The sequence below is a fragment of the Dermacentor silvarum genome, chromosome 4 (assembly GCF_013339745.2).
Source record: "Dermacentor silvarum isolate Dsil-2018 chromosome 4, BIME_Dsil_1.4, whole genome shotgun sequence".
Lineage (NCBI taxonomy): Eukaryota > Metazoa > Arthropoda > Arachnida > Ixodida > Ixodidae > Dermacentor > Dermacentor silvarum.
This window is the reverse complement of record NC_051157.2, coordinates 87997945-88010318: the sequence shown is the minus strand read 5'-3', so window position 1 is coordinate 88010318 and position 12374 is coordinate 87997945.

The following is a 12374-nucleotide window of genomic DNA, read 5'->3' as shown; positions in this document are numbered from 1 at the left end:
GTACGTGTGTGCCTTCTCACGCTTACATAAGCGTTTCGAGGGGTTGCGCCTGTGAACGGGCTTCGTAAAAGAATAAAAGTCGGGATTGAGCTTTTAGATAAGCATTTTCTCGAGGGTAGTACTCGCCTATATGCAACGCCCAAGCCGTTATATATGCTTGTCGTTGCACGTTTTCAAACGCTTCCGTCAAGTTCGGTGGCGTCGATAAGTGCAGGCTTGTTTCGAGGGGCAAGAAAGTCACATACGTTGTTGTACGAGGACTGAGTGAACAGTAGCAAAATGTCGCTCAGGCTGAAGAAAGCAAGATGGGTGAGACATAAGGAGCGCTTAAATAGTATAACCGAGGCTTTTGCGAGCTTTGCTGTGGCAACATTATCATCATAATCATCAGCCTATATTTATGTTCACTGCAGTACGAAGGCCTCTCCCTGCAATCTCCAATTACCGCTGTCTTGCGCTAGCTGATTTGAACTTGCTAATGCAAATTTCCTAATTTCATCACCTCACCTAGTTTTCTGCCGTCCTCGACTGCACTTTCCTTCTCTTGGCACCCACTCTGTAACTCTAATTGTCCACCGGTTATCTACCCTACGTATTACGAGGCCTACCCAGCTCCATTTCCTACTCTTAATGTCAACTAGAATATCCACTATGCCCGTTTGCTTTCTGATCCACGCCACTCTCTTCCTGTCTCGTAACGTTAGACCTAACATTTTCGTTCCACCACTCTTTCTGCGGTCCTTACTTGTTCTCGAGCATCTATGCAAACCTCCAAGCTTCTGCCCCATATGATTGCACCGGTAGAATGTAATGATTGCACACTTTTCTTTTCAACGACAGTGGTAAGCTCCAAGTCACGATGTGGGAATGCCTGCTGTATGCACTCCAACCAAATTTTATTCTTCTGTAAATTTGTTTCTCATGATCAGGATCCCCTGTGAGTAATTGGCCTAGATGAACGTACTCCTTTACAGGCTCTAGAGGCCGACTGGCGATCCTGAATTCTTGTTCCATAGCCATAGCATAGTTACATATTTCTCGATTACATGACTGATGACATGGATCTGATCCATTGTAGAATAACTATTCCTGAAGCCAGCCTGTTCTCTTGGTTGATTGAAGTCAAATGTTGCCCTGATTCTATTGGAAATTATCTTCGTGAATATTTTTACAGTACTGAAAGAAAACTAATGAGCCTATAATTTTTCAATTATCTAACATATCCCTTCATATGGATTACTGCAATGTTGGCATTCTTCCAGTTCTCTGGTGCACTTGAAGTCGTGAGGCATTGCGTATAAAGGGCCGCAAGCCTTTCAAGCATGATATCTCCTCCATCCTTGATTCAATCGACTGTTATTTCACCTGCTCCAGCAGCTTTTCCCCTGGTCATGTCTTTCAAGGCCCTTCTAACTTCATCGCTAGTTATAGAAGGAGCCTCTGTATCCTGCTCATCACTACTTCGAATGAAAGTAGCCAGCTGCTCTGGGAACTGTACAGGTCAGTATAGAATTCTTCCGATGTTTTTACTATCTGATTAAGATTGCCGATGATATTTCAGTGCATACATCTTGCCTTGCGCAATGCCAAGCTTTATTCTCACTTACTTCATGCTGTGTTCATATTTATGGCTTCCCCAATCTTTCCCTCGTTATAATTTCGAATATCTCTTACTTTTTTCTCCAACTATATACCTTACTGTTGCAGTGGCAACATAAGAAGCATTTAAGTGTTGATGAGGTATTGGGAAGAGGAGAGGAGGGGAGAGTTGCGCTGGCTCTGGAAAGAGGTGATGAAAGAAAGGTAAGGCGATGAGTTTGGATTAGAGCTGCGCTCGAGAACGAACAAGGAGAGCAATGGGGTAACAACTGTTGTCGGCCGATACTCGATCTTATAGTGGAGCCCCACCCGGTGTCGCCTTTGGAGGTGGCACCTGCTAAGAGAGGCGACACTTATAGCTTTCGATCCGCCAATGTTCTTGAGGTGCGGACGCGTATGAACGTGGAGAGGTTGGAAGCAGGTAGTGCATCGATGAAAATGAAGCGACAACGTAAAAGAGACCATGTTTATATTCTTGCGTTCGTTAACTCCGTTTATTCTTACGTTAGCTATCTCATTCAATCTTTTTCTATTCCTTCGGGTCGTGTCTCTCGTCCAAGAAACACTGGATGTGAAACAAAATATGCCTCAAGTTTGTGTACGCGTGATCAAAAAGCAAATTACTGTTTGTTGCCGGATGAAAATAAAGTAAAATGAAAGTGCTTGTGTCGGAAAAGTGCTCCTATATAAGGAAGACAACGAGGTGTGAGCGTTCCCGAAGAAACTCAGTTAGAATGATGCACGCACCACTATCCATTTATTCGAAATAGCTTTTCATGTTGTCACCTTGACAATTTCATCGATGCGAAAGAATTTACTGCTTCACTGCCATTCGGTTATGTGGGAGTTTAACGTTGTCTGGTAGCCAGTAGTTAAGCCATTTTGTATATTAGAGCGAAACGCGTATCATTTGTTATAGCTAACTCTGTTATAGCTTAACCAAAAGCTATTTCCAACTGTTCTAGCGCCTGAATTGTTTTCTAAAATACGGCATGTAAAGCTGAACCAGAACGATGAAGCAACGCCAGACCTGTCTCGTCGCTGGAACTTTATAAAAAAAGCGAGAAAATGGCGCTTCTATTCAAGGTGCTGACTGAAAGAATGTCGAGAGGCAGACTTAGCCCGAGTGCGTCTTATTTTTTTGCAGCGCCTGATCATTCTTCAATCTCGCAATGACTGCCAATTGGGGAGAGCAAACGCGAAGCGAAGAATCGATACGAATAGCTGCGCAGAACAAGCCCGGAAATTCGACGAGAAATAGGTTGAGGGAACGTGAAGCGGAGCGAATAAATCAAATTTCTCACCGGCCATCCGGGAAGCGAGCCTAAATCAAGAATTCCGAGGAGCTCTCCAGCCATTTTTGGTGCTTTAGTTTTGCCCTCTTGACTGGTCCGTATTACGACTTTTGTGTTCTTCCGCATTCAGAGGACGGCATTGCAGAAAAAAAAAACAGTAATTAAATCCACGAAAGTGTTTGGCGAAGAATGCTGCTTAACAAATTTAGCTTCCTGTGAAGCGTGAAGCTGGAGAAAAGGTAAATGAATAATGACGCGAGCGACGAGGTTATAACCGCACCTCTGATCTAATTTAGGTCGTCTTTGCTCGAGTGCAAGCGAGAGAAAAAAAAACGCTCATAAATAGGCCAATCAGTCGCTCTCTTATTCGAAGAGACCAGCTAAAATTGATAGAGCCGTAGATATTTGCGCCGATGCGTAAAAATGATTCGAAAACTATTCAGAGATGCTTAGTCAATAAGAAGGGAGAGAAAAGAAAAAAAAAAACAAAGAATTGAAAGTGTCCATTCGAAGCAAGGTCCTACGTAGCAGCAGTGGTAGATGGCCAGGTGACGATGACAATGACAACAGGGAAAACTACTGAGGCAATGACAGCAGTAACAGCGGCACATACACTGACGATGGCTTCAGGAAGAGGACAACGGCACAACGACTTAGGTTTCTTGGACTTGGGCTCAGATCAAATCCTGTGCGGAAGCAAATCGGCACTACATTTTGGTGGCTTCTGCTCAGGAAATAGGCTGACGATGATGATAATGGTGATGATGATGCGGAGGAATATGTCACTACCGGCGACGGGCAGGACAAAATTTCAATAATGTACGATTTGCAACTGTCGCTGTGTGTCGCCAGGGCTGAGGTAATAGAAGCCGGAAGAGAGAGAGATAAACGGGATAGGAAAGGCAGGGAGGTTAACTGGACAAGATTCTGGTTAGCTGCCCTGCACTGGGGGTAGGGTAAGGGGAAATGAAAGACGCAAAGAACAGCGGAGAGAAAAAAGCCGCAGTATCGCCCGATAGGCGAAACATCAATTGCGATAGAAAATTAGTAGAGAGCTATACGGAGTAAGGATAGTACTTTTATCGGCTGTATAAACTTGAACAAATTCGCTTACTAACTCAAATAATGAGCACGGTGTCAGCGTGCCCAAGCAAACATGAACAGATCACACTCAATCACCGCACACAACCGCTGTCAAAACGCTGGCGTGAGCAAGCGCGCCAGCAGCAGCGAGCGAAGGTTCGTGCGGTCTATCGTTTCAACGGAAACTGAGCGATGAAAGCACAGCGCATACAAACGTAGGAGCCGTGTTGCAGATCGCTTTCAAGATACGGTGCGCGCGACCGCCCGCCGCCGCGCAAAGTACAAGTACGCAGTTGCTCGCAGAGAAGAAGCCGCACCCCCTCCCTCCCGTGCTGCTTTCCGCGAGATTTATTTATTTTATTATTTATTAATACTGTAAGCCTTGACAGGCTCTTACAGGAGTGGGAACAAAAAATAAAAAGTACAGATTGCAAAGAATACATAAAAAGGAAAAAAAAAACTTACGCAGTACAGACTAACAGGAAAGGGTACACATTAGACACTAAGTTTGGAATAAGAACTGCAAGCGGCATACGCAGTAAAAGCATACACTAAAAGAACTGCCATCAGCATACAGATGAAAAGCATACACTCCGTGAGCAGCGCTTTTTTTTTCTACAACGGCGCAACTTGTTGATTAAGAAATTTTTCAATCTTGACAGAAAATGCGTTAATAGATTCTGAGGACACAATGTCGCGTGGCAGTTTATTCCATAATTCTATGACTGACGGAAAGAAGGAATACTTGAATGTATTACAGCGGGAGATAAATGGCCTGATACTCTTGTCGTGGTTTGTTCTGGCTGAGCGATGGTATGGTGGTTTTAGGTACTCTTGTTTGCTTATATTAATGTTGTCATGATAAAGTAGGTAAAGAAACTTTAAAGCAGCAACGCGTCGGCGAATCGCCAAAGTTTGAATGTTTGCCCTGTTGCGTAGTGAGGTTATGCTGACGTCACGTGAGTACTGCGAATACACAAACCGAAGAGCTTTATTTTGAATTCCCTCCAGTTGAATAAGAAGGTAGATTTGGTGCGGATTCCAGATAATACTGCCGTATTCAAGGATTGGCCTTACAAGGGCCTTATAACTTGCTAGCCTAGCTTTGGAAGGTGCCAGTGCAAGTTTCCTGCGAAGGTATCCCAGCTGTCTATATGCTTTTGTGCACGTCTGTTTAATGTGAACATCCCATTTAATGTGTTTGTGATGGTAACACCCAAGTATTTAACTGTATCGGCTTCTGTTACATGTAATCCCATTAGATGATACGCAAATTTTAACGGTGCCTTTTTTCGAGTTATACACATAGATGAAGTTTTTGCTACGTTAATTTCCATACCCCATTCTTGACACCATCTGGCAATGTTTGTTAAGGAGGAATTAAGTCGTATCTGGTCATTAACCGTGCGTACTGTAGTGTAGATGACGCAGTCATCTGCAAATAATCATACTGTTACATCAGGTTCAACATGAGAATGAATGTCGTTAACAAATATTAGGAAAATAATTGGACCGAGCACAGACCCTTGTGGAACACCGGAGTAGACATCTAACTCTTCAGATTCAGTGTCATTTATTTTAACATACTGACTGCGGTTTGAGAGATAGACAGCTATCCAGTGTACTACGTTAGTGTGAATCCCGATATTCTTAAGCCTGTCAATTAATTTTGGATGGGGCACCCTGTCAAAAGCTTTGGATTCCCAGTTCCCCTTGCGCCCGGTCTCAAGATACGCGTTTGGTGCCGCAACTAAACGTCGCCTCCCCTCCCTTCCTCCCATCCCCCCACGGCCTCTCGGACGACGGCAGACGTCGCGTTTGCTCTCCGCCGTGCGTTCGCTCTCCGTGTAAGCGCGCGTCCCTCGCACGCTGTCACTACAGCATACATGCAGCGCACACGTTCAGTGGGGCTAGAAAAGGATTTGAAAACAACAACTCAACGTGGAGCGGGTGCAAAAATATATCACCGAATCTTATCTGGTTAAGCACGGCGTCACTTAAACATGCCCGGACCTCAAATACCAGCACTTGATTGTCGCTGTAGTTTATTTAGCCTTGTGGTACCATTCGATGGCTTAAGTGTGGACGTGGAAATACACCTAATTAACGAAACGATGCGCAAAAAGTAGCGGTATTCCAGCATTTAAACGTTATGTTAGATTACGTTCTCGCACGTACGTTTTCGCTGACAGCCTCTGGAATTCAGTCATCCACACAAACAATTGGTCACTAACCTCTGTTCAAACACTATTTCTTAATTTTTTTTCTGACGCGCAATCGGTATTTCACTAGTGTAGCTCTTTGCAGTGAATTGTGCAGATGACCATTTCCCTGAGGTTTCCAATGTACGCCAGTGCGCAGTCACAAACCGGATGCTATTGTTGTTAACAGGCTTACCTTAATTCAGCAAATGCAGAGAAAAAAGTAGAGCAACGACATCGAGGCAGCCACCAGTCTGTAGGAGTAGGCAGTCATTGAAATTCAGGACGGACGCTACATACATTTGCAACATTTCATTCTTTTGCACCCTCCGCTTTAACTTTAGCTGTTAAACGTTAACAAATACAGGCGCGTGTGCTTTTAATTTCTTTGTGTTTGCGGATGCATGGAATTCCTCGTCCAGGATGCATGGCTGTGGAGCCCCTGCACACGCTCAGTCATTTTTGCCCGCGGGGTGCGCGCACCATGTTAAATAAATAACCACACCGCAATGAGCATACCGCTTCCCAGTCCCTCTGCCTGAAGCAGGAAAGTTTCTTTCGCAAGTGCATGATGGTGTGGGCATGTGGTGTGGGAACTAAAGCCGCGGCTTCAGTTTAGTGTCGACGGCTTTAGCCGACTATAGTCGGCTAAAGCCGTCGACACGTGTCTGCAATTAGGAGCTTCGACGTTAATTGGTCAGTTCTTTCTTTTTGTATTTCATTGTGACTTGTTCTTCCTTATTGCACAGACAGACTGTTAGACAATGAGGCCTGCCACACCTCTTGTTATTTCAGGTTACTTCTAGAAAAAAAAAGAATAAAGAGAAGTGAAGCACTTTCTTTCGTTTTTTTTTAACGAACAAAATTTTATTAGACTGCGATAACCTACGGTAATGGTAAATTTCACATGGCGTAATTCTTACGGCAATTCTCTTATAGCGCATGTTCCTCCTGACATTCTCGAAAGTATTCTTCGTCACCGTCAAGCTTCCTCGCAGCTGGGTACACGGTAGTGCCTGAAGAGTTTTATAAGTATAATAAAAGAAAAGAACATCTTATTCTTCACAACGCACGATTACGAGCAGAAACTTTCAGGCACGTTTTTTTTTACATCTCCGCGTACACGGAATCCGTAATCGTCATAACGATATCCTCGGGGAGAAAATAGTCCGCGCGGCTCCCACAATGGGCGAGCTTGTCGTGGCGTTTAACACGACGCTCGCTGCTGAACGCATCTCACGCAGCCATCTGTCGCACTTGTTCGCCTTGACCCGGCTGTTTTGCGGGGCTTGCTTTCACGTCGACTACCGGCAGACACGTTTTCCCTTTCGTCGTCTTGGTGGCTCGGTCGCTGCAGTCGCCAGGCGGGAGCGGGAGCGGAGACAACTTCGGGGCAAGAACATGGAATTTTCACGTGCTTGTCCGGATGTTGTGTTCGCCCTCCGGCTCCCCTTCTTCACCACTCGTCTTGACCTGTTTTGGCTTGGATTGGCTTCGCTCGGCCTGCGTTCGTCCGTCCTTCCCCATTCACCTCGCTGACACCGTGATACGTTCCTTATAAATTCATTTTGGGTGCTCGCCATGCTGATTTGTTGCGGAGGCAAGAAAGTTCCTCTGCTCATTGAAATGAGGTAGCGCGAACGTGGTATTTGAGAGCAGCGAGTAAAGTTTCAACTAGAAGTATGGGCTGACTTGGCCAGTCGTATTATGACATCGACTCCACCACTGGAGATCAACTGTGCGTGAAGAGAATGTGTTTCAACTGCCTTTTGTGCCCATGGCCTCTTGTCACATGGAGTATAGTGAAGTTATCCTTTGCTCTTGCTCTGTATACGAAACTGTAGCATAGTTTGCAAAAGTTCACACTGTTCAGCAGATCTGTTACCGGTAACGGTAACGAAACTCAGCAGCACAAGTGTTAACTAAACCCTAATTATGATCTCGCACAGCCAGATCAGCGCTTCCTGCGCTATTATTCGTGCTTTCTAACAGTCATTCTCATGTGGACTTTTCGCCCTTCAGAATCTGTGGAAAGAAAAAGTTCTTTGAATTTACCTGTTGCTCGTTCAGTAAGTGACGAGCAGACGACCGATGCTTTCAGAGTGAGAAGCTGTGCGGACATAAGAAATCGCGTCAGTTTAGGCGTGGAAAGCTAGGAGTATTGAATAGAAGTGTGTAACGCACATTTTCCTTCTCTGGCTGGTTGCATTATCCGATAATCACCAGACAGTCAGCGACACCAGACACTCACCAGACAATCACCAGGCACCATCGATGTTTTGTGTACAATTCATATATACACTTAAGAATGTAAACACTCACGTGTCCTTTAGATGTCCGAGGGAGTCCCTGTTTGGCTGCCCTGTGTATTCCGGTTTTCACAGTCTAAATACCTGCAAACAAAAAAGAAATAAGAGGACGGGGTCAGTGACCTGTGTTTCGCAGCAGCCGAAGTCAGACTGCACACGAAGATGCGTTGAAAAGTGCATAAGAGAAAGCAGCGTTGTTATAGTGACTTAGGTAATTGTGCATATAGGTATCATCACAACAAACGAATTATTATTATTATTATTTGGTTTGTACACTTATAACACAAGGACACGAAGGAAATAGGGAGGGAGCAAGCTGACAACTGCCACCGGGGCACAACGCCTGCCTACTCTTTCAGGAGGAGGGAATAGAAGAAATGAAAACATGAGGAAAGAAAAGAGGAAATGAAGAAATGACGGAGACACAGACAGAACAAAACAAAATACAAATAATGTCTGTAAATGGGAGGCCGAGTCAGTGTCCCTCAGAAAAGTTAGCAGGGCTCGATGAGCCTGGTCACGTCGGGAAGCGCACCCCCTTGGAAATAGGCACACAACAAATGAAATGTCTTACTATACAATGCAGGACAGTTCCCTCAGTGCTCACTTGTTTACTTCTTGTTTTTAGTAATTATTGTCATATCACAATATTTTGCTTGTTCCCGATGAGCAAACAGCTGGCTTTACTGTTACACCAGTCTTAAAGGCACACTAAACGAAAATATTAGGCTCAACTTGTAAAGTGCACTTCAGCGACATCAAAATGGCCAATTTCACTCCGAGAGCAAACGTTGCAAGCCATGAAAGGTGCAAGAGCGTAAGATAGGTGGCAATGCAATCCTAAAGCTCCGGTACCAATTTTACCATGACGTAATTTTTTACAGCGTCGCGCAGGGTCTAGTTTATCGTTTGATGGGTGGATAAGCAGTACGCTGTATTTGAAAGGACTGAATACTCAACCGAGCAAGTTTCAAGAACCTTTGCCTCTTTAAAACATCGCAATTGCGAGAAAATAGACCGAAAAAATAAAATGACTCGTCACAGAGTTATCAAGTTCTCACGCAAATTTTAAAAAGAGAAAGCTAAACATTCATTTCCCCGAGTAAAAATATATGGTTCTGCTCTGAAATATTAAAACGGAGTTCTCAAGGATTGCGTTACCAGTCTAAGTATATTTATTATTTATAGTTAGTGACCTATTAAAGGAGACCACAATCTAGTGTCAGGGAATGAGTGGCAGTTAATCTATTATTAGCAATTCATAGGCAGTATTTCTACACTGTGCTGAGCCATTCCTTGCCCGTGAAATGCCACTGCTCCCCAGGGAGCATACGTGTGACCAGCGGAGGAAGAACGAGAGGAAGAAGAAGAAGGCAGCTCTTTCCATATGCACGCGGGAGCAGAGAGGCGACGAAAACAAGAATATGGGATCTCCGCGCTAGCAAATATGGCGTTCCCAGGAACCGACATTTGCATTGATTTAGCTAGTCAAGGGGGCCGGTGTATAAATCTCATCTGCCAAACATCTTTCCAAGCAAATTAGATCGCGCCCGCCTCCCTTGAGAAGGAGCCGTCTGGACATTTCCTTTCATCGTGCGACGAAGGAGCATGCGCAAAAGCTTGTTTGATTAATGCGATAATAAGGTTGTCTTAAAGAAAAGAATAAGAGCCATAATCATATCATTTTTACAGCGAGAGGGCTTAGAAAGATTGGTAACCGGCTTGCGATTCCCCTTTTCTTCTACCCTTTCCGTCTTCGCTTTTTTTCAATTTGCAGCGCGCTTTTAAGCGAACAAATCACGCGCACTTCTTCAAAATTGAGCTTTTCCAGATGTTGCGTAAGTTGCTGTGGCGCTCTAGCACTGTGGGCCGAAGTCACTAATTATATTTTACATATGAACTGGCAGTAAGCTTTTGCACGTGTTGGGGGTGAGCACTAATCAAAATTAATTGTATTTCTCGGAGCTCAGCGGATTCGCATTAATACATAGGTGAACTACCTATTACTTCCTGACAGCTTCCAACACTGCAAATACGTCTTAGCTGCTTTTTGACAAAGGCAAAATTACGGTACCAGGGCATCTACAAGTGCGTTCTTGCTTTATTTCAACGCCTTTGTGCCGAGAAACCTCCGCACACAGTAATATTGCTAATGAAAAATAACGAAACAGATGTTTAAAGTTTATTATTTAGCCAAGTAAGGCAGATATAAAAGCAAGTTCATGTCCAACGCGTTAGCGTACACTTTACCGTTTTGATTGGAGGAAGTGCTTTCTACATTTATGCGGGTGCCGCAAAATGCTTTGACTTCGTGTGTTCGTGCAAGAGATTGTGTATGAGTGTGCCTAATCTACCGTTCAATTTTAGCTGAGCTCAAACCATACGAACCACACATCCCACCATCTCGAACCACACGAAAGGCGTTGAAGCGGGCAATATTTGGCTAACTAGACAAATTTTGCACGATAATGCATTCTTTTTTGGTGAAAGCATGAGTGAACTACATGTTACGTCTTACGCTAGCAAGAAATCTTAATTTGCAATTTTTTCTTTACTGTTTGTTTGGGTTGATTGACTTCCTAACTGACACTTCTTTAAAACAGCTATTAGCTAGAGCTCACAGCTATTTTCTTTCTATTCCGTTTTGTGTTCGTCGTAAGTTAGACTTCATCGCGGACTAGTACCTGGCAGTCTAATTAGCTATGCTCTTAATTAAGCCAGCCTATCTAAAAACTAATAAATTATCTTTCTCAGATACCCCCCTTCTCCTCTCCAACTCCCCGCAAAAATTCAAGATATGCACTATTATTTGCTGCCAAGGTCAGCGCGAACCTGCAAACTTCCAGGAAGCAGAGTCCGTACAAGTCAATCTCATGACACCGCAACCGTTCAAATTCGCGTTTTTGTTGTTATACAATTAGAAAGGACATAAATATAGCTGCCGAAGAAACAGGCGGCCCCCGTGGCCTTTTCACCGATGCGAAATGTCACCGGCGCCCAGACAAACCTTGACCACAATACCTAGTTTCGACGCACCTACTGACCGCCGCCTGTCGGTGATCTTGGCGTGACAGTGAACCTTGCTGGACCTTCTCGCGTCGCACAGCGTCGGCGAGCACGCTAGATGCTCGTTACAGTTGCAGCAAGGCTTGAGGAAGGCCGTGCGCCGTCCTTCGTTCTCACATCGCGTGCACGCAAGCGTCTTCTCTAAAGCGCTACATTCTAGCTCTCGTCTGTCCAAGAGTAAATTGGCCGTTAAATGTCCGTGAATGTTCCGCTACACTTTCTCCAGCACGCTGATAACAATTCAGAAACCTGGAATGCCCAATGACACCTTGTAAAGTATTTCCTACTTGGCTTACAGGGTATGCAAAGGAAGTGTTTTCTTCTTTTTTTCTTTCTATCTTTTCTTGCTACCTCTATTCTTATTTGTCTACGATGTTCCCTTAATATAATTTATCGTGTGGTGGTGGTGGTGATGACGATGTTGCTACAGGCGGGGTTAGCCTGGCAGACATCGCCAGTGGATTACTCCGCCTGAGCGTCTTTTTCTCCACCAAATATGTCACCATGTGCCCATCGGTCCTGTCTCTTGCGGAAATGCAAGAAGAATGCGTGACACTTTCTTGCGCATAATCTGCGGTATTTCCGAGGGAACTAACTGTTCGACACCTTCCAGAGCAAATCCTCTTTTTCTCATGCTGCACAGAAGTCTCATCCTTTCAGGACAGGAGGGCTAGGTGAAATATTCTATGTCGCCCACTTCATTGCACTCAGTGCGAGATGCAGAACCACTGACTTTCCATACAGCACAACTTTCATTCTTAGGGCCAAATGTTCGCAGTTATGCGAGGTCGAGGAAAGAGAAAAAGTGCGCCTTCGGGTCA